Here is a 16305-nt window from a genome sequence, read left to right as displayed (position 1 = left end):
TTGTTCGTTTGGATTAAATTTCATGGATTGACTCAACCACAAAATCCACGAAAATAAGTCCCCTACGAATATTAATGATTTCACAGTATTTGTCGAGATGCGCCCACTATTTCAAAAAAAAACATTCTGTCATTGTATTGACTAAAAACTTTTAAATAATCATAAATCTGAAATATTGTCCAATCTGTAACAAATGCTGTTTAATTTCCCATTTCTGTGGACACTGGACATTTATTTTAAGAAACATGGACAAAGTGTGTGAATTAATGTAATCAGTTTTTGACAAAGTAGAAGTGGAATCTAATAAATAAACCCTAAAAAGTACAAAAACCAGATGGCAATAATCTGTAATGAATCAGAATCTATATTATCTTCTTTCACTATCTAAGAAGGTATACTGTTTTGGTCCATTGGTCAGTCATAGGTTTCTGTTCTAAAACTGGAAAATGTTTGATCTCACTAAGATCAGACGTTATATGTTGATAAGACTGAAAATGGTTTCCACTTGGTAACTTCAGAATGCTTTTGCCTACAGTTGCCAAAATTTGTATGATGATTGTCTGTAGTCAGTACATGACTAATAGGGTTTTTAGGGTCAGTATATCAAAGGTCAAGGTCATAGTGACTTTGAGACTTAAAATAGATTAAGCTATCTTGCTAAAGAACGCTTAGTTTGACCTACAATGGTCAAACTTCATAGGATGATTGCCAGTGGCCAATACATGTTCTCCATTGTTTTGAGGGTCAAATGCCAAGGTCACAGTGACTTTGATACTGAAAACAGTCTTTAACTCATTAACTTAAGAATGGTTTTGGTCTACAGTCATCAAACTTTATAGGATGATCGCCTGTGGTCTGTAGATGACCCATATCATTTTTGGGGTCAGTAGGTCAAGGACACAGTGACCTTGGAACTGAAAACTGTTACACCAAATAACTTAAATCACTTTGCTCTACAGGTGTCAAACTTTATAGAAGGATTGCTTGTTCTTAATGCATTCTGCTCGATAATTAAATAAGGCTTTGGCGGGTGGCTGTCTTTACATCATTTACCCGGTAGTCAAAAATTACAGCATTCAAAATTACATACCAACTTATTACATGACTCCGTGTGAGGCATATATGTGTTTTATGCACCTGTTAATATTTTGCCCGCCCAGGGGGGCGGTGGGCTGACCCAGGGGAGTTTGACATTTCAAAACAAGAGGACCATGATGGTCCAGAATCGCTCACCTCTTCCCACATGACCCAGTTTTGAGTATGACGTCGTTTTTTCTATTATTTGACATAGTGACCTAGTTTTTGAGCTCGTGTGACCCAGTTTTGAACTTGACCTAGATATTATCAAGATAAAAATTCTGACCAATTTTCATGAAGATCCATTGAAAAATATGGTCTCTAGAGAGGTCACAAGGTTTTTCTATTATTTGACCTATTGACCTAGTTTTCGAAGGTACGTGACCCTGTTTTAAACTTTACCTAGATATCATCAAGGTGAACATTCTCACTAATTTTCATAAAGATCTCATGAAAAATATGGCCTCTAGAGAGGTCACAAGGTGTTTCTATTTTTATACCTACTGGCCTAGTTTTTGACCGCACGTGACCCAGTTTCGAAACTGACCTAGATATTATCAAGGTGAACATTCAGATCAATTTTCATGAAGATCCATTGAAAGATATGGCCTCTAGAGAGGTCAAAAGATTTTAATAATTTTAGACCTACTGACCTAGTTTTTGACCTCAGTTGACCCAGTTTCAAACTTGACCTAGATATCATCAAGATGAACATTCTGACCAACTTTCATACAGATCCCATGAAAAGTATGGCCTCTAGAGAAGTCACAACGTTTTTTTATTATTTGACCTACTGACCTAGTTTTTTAAGGCACATGACCCAGTTTCAAATTTGACCTAGATATCATCAAGGTGAACATTCTGACCAATTTTTATGGAGATCCATTCACAAGTATGGCCTCTAGAGAGGTCACAAGGTTTTTCTATTTTTAGACCTACTGACCTAGTTTTTAACCGCACATGACCCTATTTCGAACTTGACCTAGATATCATCAAGATGAACATTCAGACCAATTTTCATACAGATCCCATGGAAAATATGGCCTTTAGAGAGGTCACAAGGTTTTTCTATTATTTGACCTACTGACCTAGTTTTAGAAGGCACGTGACCCATTTTCAAACTTGACCTAGATATCATCAAGATGAACATAGAGACCAACTTTCATACAGATTCCATAAAAAGTATGGCCTCTAGAGAGGTCACAAGGTTTTTCTATTATTTGACCTACTGACCTAGTTTTTGACGGCACATGACCCACTTTCAAACTTGACCTAGATATCATCAAGATGAACATTCTGACCAATTTTCATGAAGATTCCATGAAATATATGGCCTCTAGAGAGGTCACAAGGTTTTTCTATTTTTATACCTACTGACCTAGTTTTTGACCGCACGTGACCCAGTTTCGAACTTGACCTAGATATCATCAAGATGAACATTCAGACCAACTTTCATACAGATCCCATGAAAAATATGGCCTTTAGAGAGGCGCACGTGACCCAGTTTCGAACTTGACCTAGATATCATCAAGGTGAACATTCTGACCAATTTTCATGAAGATCTTGTGAAATATATGGCCTCTAGAGAGGTCACAATGTTTTTCTATTTTTAGACATACTGACCTAGTTTTTGATGGCACGTGACCCAGTTTCGAACTTGACCTAGATATCATCAAGATGAACATTCTGACCAACTTTCATAAAGATCCCATGAAAAATGTGACCTCTAGAGTGGTCACAAGCAAAAGTTTACGGACGCACGCACGCACGCACGCACATACGGATGGACGGCGGACGACGGACACCGCGCGATCACAAAAGCTCACCTTGTCACTTTGTGACAGGTGAGCTAAAAATTGTTGTCTAAATCCCCACCCTAGAGACAACCTTTTTTTGTCTAAATCCCACCCTAGAGCCTTGTTGGTACATCAAATGTTTGTCTAATTCCCGCCTGACGGGAATGGCCTTCTGTCTAAAGTCCCGTGTATGCCCGCCGCTGCCCCAGGTGGGCAAAATATTGACATGTGCATTACAAACAGTTATTGTTCATGATTGTATGTCCATTATTGCATTAAGCTGGGAACAGTCCCAGGAGCCGTGTGTCCATATTTCTAAATGTGTTTTCAGGCTGTTGATGAGTGACATTTGACAGTAATGGGAATATTTCATTGCCGTTAAACTTACATTTACTCTGATTAGTTTAATTAAATACCATGAAACTGTCATGAATTTTAACATAACAGATTGCTTTTTCAATACTGCAGCATACACCTGGACATTTATGTGCATGTCATACACGTTGTTATGTCATAAAACATTAATTGTTAATGAAGGCTATATTCCATTAAAAGAAATTGTTCTTTGTTTCATATAAAATTCAGCTTAAGATCAATTTTGATACAGTTTCTAGATTTTCACTCCGTCGTAGACCTATTTTCCACAAGATATTTGACATTTGCTTCAAGAAGATGAAAAGAAAAAGGGGTGTTGAATAGTATGCAGTGAAATGCAAGTCAGCTGAAGTCAGGTATCCTCATATTTCCACATTCCAGAAGCAGTCCACAGAATAAACACCCTACTTATCAGAATGAAAATTAGTTACCCATGATTATTAATGATAAAACAGCAATTGCTGTATTCCAATGAATTGAGTTTTGTTAAACAGTAATTTGTTTCTTGTGTGTGTCTATCACTCCTGCCAGTGGATTTTGTCTGGTTGACAGTTGATTTTGTCAGGTTGCCAGTGGGTTTTGTCAGGTTGCAGGTTGCCAGTGGATTTTGTCAAGTTGCCAGTGGATTTTGTCTGATTGACTGAATTTTGTCAGATTGCCAATGGATTTTGCTAGGTTGGAGGTTGCCAGTGGATTTTGTCAGGTTTTTTACTAAGCACAATCAATTTGCCATCTCTGAATCAGCTGGAGAAGATATCAGTACCTTGTGGAGAACCAGTCAGTACAGAATACAGGAGCATAGGTTTTGTGGAATGATTGCAGTTCTGTACTGAAATACTGTTAAAAACAGTGTTAAACTTATTAAAATCAAGTTATTTGCTATTGGTAAACTAAAACTACCAGTGAACTTGCTTTGACTTGTTCTTTCATTTCTCAGAGAAATCATATTTCTGCGAATGTTGCCATTCACTATTTAATAAGTCAGCACTATATACAGATGAAATACAATGTTTGATGACTACAACAAACTTAAAGTACCATTGCCATATTTGTATTACTTGCATAGCCTTGACATGATTGGTAAACGTGACTTATTGTATTGACAGTTCTTTCTGTGCACTAATTAGATTTTTCAGACTGATAATTGAGGATGAAATTTTGCATAATCATCTTTAATCAAGCACACACTCGGCATGATTTGAATAGGTAACTACAGGATCTGTTTGGTTGTCACACAATGTTGTTGTTGACAGTAAATTGTTGCCATATTTGTTATGGCATTTGTCACATCTAACTGTGACCCTAGCACATTTGCAACATCTCCATATTGTTGGTGATAATAAGTGTTTGATATAATTTCACACGCTTCTGCTAAAACTGCACTTTAAGAGCCGCAAGTGCTAAAAATAGAAAAACTGTCAAAGAGAAAGAACTCTTCTCATGAACTTAAATGGATGGTCTCCAAACTAGGTTAGAAACAACTTGATACTGGTATTCTCAATTTACACAAATGAGCCGTGCCATGGGAAAACCAACATAGTGGGTTTGCGACCAGCATGGATCCAGACCAGCCTGCGCATCCGCGCAGTCTGGTCAGGATCCATGCTGTTCGCTAACAGTTTCTCTAATTACTATAGGCTTTGAAAGCGAACAGCCTGGATCCTGACCAGACTGCGCGGATGCGCAGGCTGGTCTGGATCCATGCTGGTCGCAAACCCACTATGTTGGTTTTCTCATGGCACGGCTCAAATCATTCTGCTTGACAACACTTAGGGACTGCCATAGCTTAAAGTGGAGAAAGAACTTTTTTTTTTCATATATACCTTCAAATACCTTGAAATTTTCTTAGGCTGAAACAGAGATTTTCCAGGTACTTACTTAAGATAGCTTCCTTTATCAGTCATGAAAACCTCTGTATGATGTAGAACTCTTTAAATGTGTTCTTGGATATTTGGAAGAATGTAATGAAAATGATGAATTGGATGGTTATTATTTGTATTTTGTATTAAATACCATTCCCTTGCCCGTTCGCCAATTAAAATGAGGCTAATGAGACAGAAATGTTAAATGACTTAGCTTTTCATACCATCTTTAATAATAGAGATCTGTTGTCTTTTCTATTGTACATGTTTATTAGTTACTTAGTTGCTATGTGATTCTGTTAATTATGAGAAGATAGCAGCAGAGGAATTAGATCTAGTTTTCTACCCATCCTAATTATAGCTAATCACTTTTAATAGGTTTGAAGTATCATTATAGTGGGAAATAATGCTCTTAGTAAATCTCTTGGTTTCAAATTTGTCATGAAATCCAGTTTTCACCACATGCAGTCATTATGATTTATCATGCAAAATCAATGCCCTTGTCACAGAAATGATTAATTACATTTCTTATTGCATCTTTGAATGAACAGAACACAGAAATAGAATTCAAGGAAATTAATGAAGAACAGAAATTGTTAAATAAACATTGCGAGTTAAAATTTAAACAAGGCGATCGTTAACACTGATGGATGTTCCCTAAAATTACTGTAGCATAAGGGGCTTTTCAGTCACGGAGGTTGTGTTAAGGAGAAATGTACCAGTGAGGTGGGAAAATAACAAATGAAGAACATATATTTTATTTGAAAATGAATTTATTTTTTGAAGAATAAAGCACTTGAAGCGCTTAGCGGGAAGATCCTAGGTGTCTCTATGGGTAATGTTTGGAGCATTTAGCAGGAATATTCCAGATGTCTCTTTGGGTATTCTTTGGAGCATTTAGCTGGAAGATCACAGGTGTCTCTATAGGTATTGCTTGGAGCACTTAGCGGGAAGATCCCAGGTGTCTCTATGAGTATTGCTTGGAGCATTAAGGCCAGAGTTTTTTATTTTTCGTTTTACGGGAGCGCTGGTCCTAAATATTGCAAAAGTGGAATAAAATTAAAATTCATTTTCCCGAGTTTTATTTTATTTTTTCCGCCGGTCGGTTGTTTACAGCCCCAATGAAAATAAAATTAGTGTATTTTCACCTGGACGTAATTTCACAGGAAGGGAGTTTAACGTGTGCAAAATATTGTGTTTTGCCGTACATTTATCGGCATTAACAGGGTGTAAAATTCCACTCGCCTGCTCGCATTAGCGAGTTAAATCTGAGTAGGACGAGTGGACCTCGCTGTGTACTCGACCGATCGGGCGAGTGGTTTTTTATTACGTCCTTACTTTACCAAAATTCACATCTACAAAACGTCAACAAACTTTGAGATGGTTCAGTCGCTACCTGGATTGACTGGAAACAGATAAAGATATCAAAACGTCATGCCGGTAATTTTCCATTCCACAAGCACGTGTGACTTATCGTAACATCTAATTTACATCGACACGTACACAAAAACCGTGCGTAGTGCATTCATTTTTTAATATTTTCGCTTCAAGTTTTCAACACCCCTTTAGAAATAATACTTTTTGAATTCTATAATGATTTTAATAAGATATCGACAGAAATGTAGGCAAAATTCTATAAAAACGGTCGAATTTTCATATAATCATTTGTAAAAATTCAAACAGCGCAATCTTAGTTACTTATTTCTTTCTAAAAGTAAATAAATGATGAATACTATGGGCTTAAAATTCAGACTTTTGATCAGAAAGTACAAAAAAACAGAATAAAAAAATCTTAAATAATGAAAAAGGGGCTGCAATTACAATACATGGAGTAAGACGATTTTTGGCAAACAGATTTCTGTTAGTGCGGCAGAATAGGTTACGTGACCTCGTGAACGTAAGTAGAAATGCGTTTTTAAAATAAAGCAATGTGATGTCACTGCGGTTTTTAATAAGTTTTAAATGAATCTTTGTACATGTATTTTTTGACCAACAATTTAAAAGTTTTTCTTGTCAAACAATAATGTAAATTTCTTGAGGGCAAATAGGTCACAGAGGTAGGATATCCACTATAGTAACTATCGTTTGAGACATTTACCTTTTATACGGGATATAGCACATTCGCTTTTGATAACAAATTAAAGAAGAAATTTTTTATTGATTTTTATTTCTCAGCAATTTTGCGGTACGATCAGACAGTGATGTGTCACATGGCGCGAAAACATGACGTAATGGCATGACAATCTCGAGCAAAAATACCGCTGTGATCTCCGCTTCAGATGTCAAGATACTGACACACTTCTTTTAGCTCTTAGAGGGGGTGTAAATTGATCATGAAAACAAGGTCAACATAACTTAGTTTATCACTGAATAATTACCGATAATCTTTAACGTTTTTTTCTCTCTTTCTACACGGGTGGATGGACGATGATTGTGTCCAAATTTTTTAGACACTTTTCAAAATATATATTTTTCGGGAAATAATACTATTGTACATAATACTCCTTTCATAAAAGTGACAGTATTAAAAGTATTAAATTGTCTAAAGATTGTCTTACTCACATTTTGTTTTCAATAGATTCAACTTACAAGTTGGCCATAGAAAGGTAATACAATATCAAAGGTGCTTTGACATTAAATTTTATTCAAAACATTAGTTGTTTGCAGAACAAATAAATGTTTGTAACAGCAGATTGTTTTTACATTTTTATTTCAATGGTGACCCCTCACACTTTACACAGGCTTGGGACTGTCTGGCATAAAGCAGCTGGTAGTGTTGGCAAAATCTCAGACAGATGGTCCATTTCTTTTGTAACTTCGATAGAATTCATAAGTGTATAAAGAATAATAAAGAATACTTTTTATTGGAGACAATATTTTGACAAAAAGTGATGCAACTTCAGTACTTGAACTTAGTGTAGTATAAAAAGGTGCAGATTACAGAAGCAACTTCAGTACTTGCACTAAGTGTATTATAAAAAGGTGCAAATGAGTTAAATGAGGTAAATTTTCAGATTACTTTTTGCTAGATTATCTTTCATTTTTCATCACTGAAAAAAAAATCTTTCCCTCTGCACTGTGACTGTTATTCAAAGTTATTAAATACTTTATTTTGCTGATAAAATCCAGTATATTATGAGCTGGCATAAACTGTAAAGTTAGCTCATTAAAGATGATATTGGTGAAAGATACAATAAGTAAATATTATGTATAAAAAGCAGAGGTTACACAGCAGAAGATGCAAGCAAACCAAACCACCAAAACTACTACACTACTAATTAAGCCACTTTATACCAGACGTGTTTAGTCTCTACTTGCTGTCACTGAAATTTACTGTGGCTGTTGTAACAGATAAAATAATTTTTGTCTTCCACTTAAATTAAGTAAAACAAGCTTTCTGAATTTTAAAGACTTGCCAGTGTGAGTTACAGTGCCTGAAGCAGTTTATTCACAAGCATACATGAAAATTTTATTTAATGTTCATCCTGTATAAATGGCTTTTTTAGTCTTAAAACATAACAATACATCACAATATTAAATACTGGACACAAACGCAAGTAAACAAAACTTGAAACGAAAGTTCATCAAAATAAAAAAAATCTTAAAAAATTCTATTTTATTTTTATTTTTTTCCGAGATGCTCACTTTCAAGCTTTTTATTTTTATTTTTATTCCCTCCTCCCCCTGCTCATTTTTCAAAAATCTCCCGTAAAACGAAAGATAAAAAATCTCTGGCCTAAGCTGGAAGATTCCAGGTGTCTCTATAGGTATTGTTTGGAGTATTTAATGGGTAGATCCCAGGTGTCTCTATGAGTATTGTTTGGATCATTTAGTGGGAAGATCCCAGGTGTCTCTATGAGTATTGCTTGGAGCATTAAGCTGGAAGATTCCAGGTGTCTCTATAAGTATTGTTTGGAGCATTTAGTGGGAAGATCCCAGGTGTCTCTGTGAGTATTGCTTGGAGCATTAAGCTGGAAGATTCCAGGTGTCTGTATAGGTATTGTTTGGAGCATTTAGCTGGAAGATCCCAGGTGTCTGTATAGGTATTGCTTGGAGCATTTAGCGGGAAGATCCCAGGTGTCTCCGTGGGTATTATTTGGAGCACTTAGCGGGAAGATCCTAGGTGTCTCTAATGGTATTGCTTGGAGCACTTAGTGGGAAGATCCCAGGTGTCTCTGTGATTATTGCTTGGAGCATTAAGCTGGAAGATTCCAGGTGTCTCTATGGATATTGTTTGGAGCATTTAGTGGGAAGATCCCAGGTGTCTGTATGGGTATTGTTTGGAGCATTTAGTGGGAAGATCCCAGGTGTCTGTATGGGTATTGTTTGGAGCATTTAGTGGGAAGATCCCAGATGTCTGTATGGGTATTGTTTGGAGCATTTAGTGGGAAGATCCCAGGTGTCTCTATGGGTATTGTTTGGAGCATTTAGTGGGAAGATCCCAGGTGTCTCTATGGGTGTTGTTTGGAGCATTTAGTGGGAAGATCCCAGGTGTCTATATGGGTATTGTTTGGAGCATTTAGTGGGAAGATCCCAGATGTCTCTATGGGTATTGTGTGCAGCATTTAGAGGGAAGATCCCAGATGTTTCTATGGGTATTGTTTGGAGCATTTAGTCGGAAGATCCCAGATGTCTCTATGGGTATTGTTTGGAGCATTTAGTCGGAAGATCCCAGATGTCTCTATGGGTATTGTTTGGAGCATATCGCGGGAAGATTCCAGATTCCAGGTGTCTCTATGAGTATTGTTTGGAGCACTTAGCGGGGAGATCCTGGATGCCCCTGTGGATATTGTTCGGATCACTTACAGATATATTGGTCAGCTATTGACCTTAAGCAAGCCAACTGGATAGCTTAGATGAGAAACATAAAGTTCTGTGTTGAGACTTATAAGACCAGCATGAAATATAACTACTGAATTTGGACTTGGAGGCCCTGATAGCATTCTTGTTAGTAAGAAATAGTTACAGAGCAGAGGGTTAAAAACTTGTGCATGTTGAGTAAATTGGTCTCCCTAAGATACAGCAGGATATACTTCCGCTAAATATAACCAACAGACAGGATTAATTGCTATTTTACTAGGCAACTCTTAAAGGTTTCTCAAGATGTACTCTTCATCTGATTTGCTTAAATGTTTGCTGCCAATTGTTTTATTACCTCATTTGTTTGTTTGCATGCTCTCAGAACTGAAGTATATTTTCTTTTCCGTTTAATGGTTAAAGAAAAATAATGTTAGTTTATTTTGGTACAGTATTGACACAGTCATAATAAATGAAAATAAAGTTGCCTGGAGGGTCCCATGGGGTCATCCTGTACCATAAAAACCAGAAAATGTCACCAAACTTGGTTTCTCAAATAGACATTTTTCCCAATATATTCAAATGGTTCTGCTTTGCCCCTTTAAGAAGGTAGTATACCTTGTTACCAAGGTAGTATACCTTGTTACCAAGGTGGATTCAAATTAGTTGAATGCTAGCAATTTATTTCGTGTAAGTTAATGTCTTAGCTGCTACAATCTCAGCTGTGTTTATCTCTATCCCTTTGAGTACAAGTTTTATCCAGGTTTGAATTACATGACCCTCCAAAGGTATATTATACTGAAAGAAGAAGGAAAATACAGATATTACCACTTTTCAGTGTATTGCGGTTTCACTGTTATCTGTAGAAGTCCATGTAGTTGATAATTTTATAAGTAGTGCTAGCTTCCTAAAATAAGCTTAAACTGTATATGTTGCAGGGCTGGTGTTTCCATGGTAATGCATATTCTGTCATTTCTAGCTCTACTGTATGAAGTATATGGAGAGCTATCCTACTCACTCTGGCGTCTTTCACTCTATCTCAGTTATAACAAAATGGATTTGATTCAAACTTAAAATAATTGTTCCACATCATCATGCACCCATATCATATGACACAAGGTTCATAACTCTGGCACAGATTTTTCATAAATTATGCCCCCTTTTTACTTAGAATTTCAGGTTAAAGTTTTGGTGCACTTTCACTCTCTGTTATTACTAAATGGATTTGATTCAAACTTAAAACAATTGTTCCACATCATCATATGGCAGAAGGTCCATAACTCTTGCACCAATTTTTCATGAACTATGCTGCCCATTTACTTGGAATTTAAGGCTAATTTTGATGCATTTTCATTATATCTCAGTTACTACTAAATGGATTTGATTTAGACTTAAAATATTGTTCCACATCATCACCCACATCATATGACACAAGATGCATCACTCTTGCACCAATATTTTATGAATAATGCCCCCTCTTTGCTTAGAATTATACTTATTTGATGTTTTGATACACTTCATCTTTATCTCTCATCACTTAATAATTATACTTATTTGATGTTTTGATACACTTCATCTTTATCTCTCATCACTTAATAATTATACTTATTTGATGTTTTGATACACTTCATCTTTATCTCTCATCACTTAATACTTTTGACACAGACTCAAGCTATTGTCCAATATCTTCATCCACATTGGAGTCATTAAACACTCCAGTGACAGCTCCAGCTTCCTCAGATGTGCCCAGTTTCACTATCCAGCATCGAAATAGTCGAGCGCCCTGTCTCCTGTGACAGCTCTTGTTAAACAACTATGTATGATAATGGCTTTTTCCATGGCTTTTTTATATTTAAGAGAATGATTTTAAATCTGCTGAAGGGAATTTAATGTAACATTGTGGACACAATAACCATAACTCTGCCCTGAATAACAATAAAGTTATCTCCCTTCTTGCACTTTTTAAAAATTTAAGGAATAAGTTTGACTTTGATGAGAAATTAATACGACTTAACACCATGAAAGATAAATGAACAAGTTCCATACAGATTTTATACAAAATTGTCCCCTTTTGCAATTGAAGAGAATGACGTTAATTCCACTAAATGGATTTTGATATAACGTGATACAGTGATACATGTCATTAAGAGGAAAATCTGCCCTGCGTAATGATAAAGTTATCTGCCTTTTTGTACTTCTTTTCAATAATTTTAAGGTAATAAACTGAAAAGCACAAGAACTGTAACTCTTTCTTGAATATAGATAAAATTATTTCCCAGACTGAACATAAAAGGTGCAATGAGCAGTAGTTAGTATTTATTACCAGTATCACCGTTTCTTATCATCAAAATCAGTTTATATCAACAGGCAGATTATTTAATCTAATGAAACTGTTATTATATGAGCTGCGCCACGAGAAAACCAACATAGTGGCTTTGCCACCAGCATGGATCCAGACCAGCCTGCGCATCCGTGCAGTCTGGTCAGGATCCATGCTGTTCGCTTTCAAAGCCTATTGCAATTAGAGAAACCGTTAGTGAACAGTATGGATCCTGACCATGCAGACTGCGCAGATGCGCAGGCTGGTCTGGATCCATGCTGGTCACAAAGCCACTATGTTGGTTTTCTCATGGCGTGGCTCAGGGGTGTTTTAAAAGGAGAGCAGATGATTGTTGATGCTTATGTGCTGTTAACACACCTTTTTACATTATGTGCATTCCATGGCAAAGCGTTACCATATTACAGCCCTATAGTGGATAATTCAAAAGAAAATGACGTCAGTGATAAAAAAAATGCTGACATTCCCACACATTTCAGGGACAATTCACTGTGTTGATGGACAACATATTCATTTATTAGCTTTTAGCACGTTTTATACTAGAATAGTGTTAGCACATGTACATTTCATGTTTTAACATCAGCAGAATCCATCGGGATATATTGATTCCTTTGCAATACCAAGCTCGACACAACCATTGTCCCTTGGGATATATTGATACCTTTGCAATACCAAGCTCGGACATAACCAATCCCTCAGGATTCTGCAGATGTTATAACACGAAAGAATGTGCATACCAAACTGGACAGTTTACTTAATAAAAGAATTTGACTTTTGGTAAGACTTGAACCAGGTCCACTAAGTGACTTTCATCCATCATTACTACTAGGTCAATACCAGGCAGAGCTATTATTGTTCCATTGACCACCCACACAGCACATTTAATTAAACATTGAAAAACTGTTACACAAGTAAATGACAGTTGAAAAAAAGCATAACCTAGAAACCTCCTTGTTAAGTGGTTCTTCTAATATTACAACGCCAGAAATAATATACCTTTTATTGCAACTGCCAGACAGAATTAAAGCACATTAATGGTCATCTGAGTGAACAGCCCTCATAAATACGTCTTTGGTAAAGTACAGACATTCAATTAACAATGATTACATGGAGAGGGTTTCCTTTTCATCTGGAAAGCTTCTGTGTTTGCTGTGGGCTGTTATTACCTCCTTAATTTGTTGACATACTCAGACTCTCTAAATATTAAGAGAGGTTTCTTTCCATATAAATGTTAAAGGGTTAAACAAATGTAACAAGACCTATCACTAATAGTGATGAATACCCCCAGACAGCAGCTTATTATCAAAGGAACAGGGGCATTGAAAATATGGTACATTGCATTTATATATTGTACAGAGAGAAAATGTCAAAGATGCACAAAAAATGTTGTGCAAAACTGTATAAGATCTCCAAATTTCAATGCTTTACCTTAAAAAGAAGAAAGTAGGTCAGCAGGTCAAAATCAAGGTCACTGAAAGTCAGTTTTGAGATGTGCGTTCAAAACTGTACAAGTGGTCAAAATTTTATGGCAATATCTTAAAAAAAGAAGAAAGCAGGTCAGTAGGTCAAATTCATGGTCAAGGGACCATGTAATCACCAAGGGTCATCAACTATTTATACTTAACAACATATGAAGTATGTTAGAAAATTATTGAAGTTTTTTTAAATGTAACTCTATTCATATCTGAAACAAATAAAGGGCCATAACTTTGTGAAAAATAATTCAAATGGAATATGCTTCGCACATGCACAACTACACTTGGTATTGATGATAATAATAACAAGGTTTGTGTTACCTCGCAGAAAAAAAGGAAGCATTTTTTCCCAAGAAAACATACAGCACATCTATTCAATTCAAAAACACTGTTATTGAGTATCTATTGACCCAAATTGAGTTTCTGATATTATATGTACGCCACGGTCTAAGGCGTACACCTCTGGAACAGTAAGTCTATATTTTGAGCCCAACTTAGCAGGGATATGATTCAATGTTGCTGGTTTGTAAGCTGTCAGCTAGTCACAAAATCACTACCAAATGCTGTCGTGCCTGGTGCCTGGCATTAAAGGATAGAATTTGAGAAGTACATGGTTACAAGGCAAAGGTGTTACATGTACCAAAACAGTCAGCAACACTATAATGAATAAATACGTTAACCTTTTATCAACTGTCAAGTCACAAAATGAAATTGAAAAAGATACATTCTGACAGACCCAGGATGCCAGCAGAAGCAGATGTATATGAAATGACGAAAAATTGAGTCATTTAATAAAAAACATGCCAACTGGGACAAGATGTCAAACAAATGCCAATTATCTAAATGAAGTTTTATTTCAAACAGTTATTTACAAAACAATGTATTCATAATTTAACAATTTCTGTTGAAACGTCAACATAAAAAATGTAAACAAATAATTATTAACAAAGAACATTGTATAGCATTATCACATACATGTGTAAAACATGACATTATTTTACTTCGGCATATTACTGTACAATATACTGAATCTGAGATTATATGAATTTTGCACAGGTTGTAGGTGCAGATGGGACTATTTGGCTCAAGCAAAACTGTTTTGGTTTTGCCAAGTCACTGTCAATACAGTTGCCAGATTCTGATATTCCCAACTGTACCAGCAACCAGTGACGTATCCCTTTTCTTGCATACCGAAGTTTACCCTATGTTACAAACAGAACAGGATATAAAGCAAATGACTTTTCTACAGCACTTTTTCATAAAGTAGCGTATGCACTTACGTAACTCATTCATATGACATCAAAAATGACAACTTAATGCATGATACATCTTACACCCTGGGGATACATCTTACACCCTGGGGTGTAAGACAAGCTATTCTAGCACTGGTGAAAAACACTTACTTTTGAACGGTATGCAAGAAAAATGGTTGTATATATATCAAGTGTGATCAAGTGTGACACATACCAAACTTATCAGATAATTCAAAATCACTAATGATTTGCAGTGCAATTCATTATGACCATTTTAGGACATATTATGCATATGAGAGGTTTTTATTTGAACCCTGTTGAAGCATACATATACATTCAATGATTTGTATATATACAAATATTTGGTTTGATATAAGGTTCTGTTTTAGTAATAAGTTATTTTGCAATGCTTAAATTAAGAGGCCAAAGTTGTTGTAATATTTTAATGATAAAGTTTCTTCCATTTTGCCTTACAATGAATTTAAAGTCGATCATTTCTGGGGAATCTATGGAGCACTCCTGCCACCATCTCATCAGCATTCCCTATATACCATAGGCTGTTCCTTAAGACAGTCTAATGATCACAGTGCAATGCAAAAATTCTCATGCATGCCTTTCAGAGATGTTCAATAAGCTGAACACCTCTTGTACTTTTGTCGAACAAGTCACATTTTGTACCTAAAATATCAAGAAGTTTTCCTCTTTTTCAAATGTTGCTCCCTCAAAACTTAATTTTACGGTTTTGACCATAATGTGCTGTTTGGTATGAACGTGCATCTGTTGATTTTAAACTTCACAGATAAAATGCACAGGATTTTTTATTTGTTCTTGCCATTTCATTTCATGGACTGGTGCAACCTATCAATTCCACATAGAACATGATAAAGAACCTTTTAAGTTCCTGATGTGTTATTGCTTCATATAAAATACTGTTAAATCAGATATTTCAACTAGGTTAAAAGTTAGCTCTATTCAAATTTTGGGAGAATCTTTTATCGAAAACATGGACAGTTAGCAAATACAGTGAAATTAAATTCCTTGCAAAAATTTCTGCCTTTACAGTATGCTGGTTAAGTTGATATATGTAAACATGTTTTTTAAAATTTACAAAAAAATCATGTTACCCAAACTTAAGACATAGGCATCAAATAAAAGCACTTCAAAACTCATTCTTGCATGTGAAACAAATTATAAATTACTTCCGGTACACTGTAATGTCATAATGCCCCCCCCCCCCCCCACCATCTCTGAACAAATTCTCCGCTATCCAATTTGATCAAAACAGACAAAATCCTCCAAAAGATTTTGTTCAAATGACAAGGTTAACAAAAG

The sequence above is a fragment of the Mercenaria mercenaria genome, chromosome 8, assembly GCF_021730395.1.
Source record: "Mercenaria mercenaria strain notata chromosome 8, MADL_Memer_1, whole genome shotgun sequence".
Taxonomy (NCBI): domain Eukaryota; kingdom Metazoa; phylum Mollusca; class Bivalvia; order Venerida; family Veneridae; genus Mercenaria; species Mercenaria mercenaria.
Note: the sequence above shows the minus strand (reverse complement) of the source record.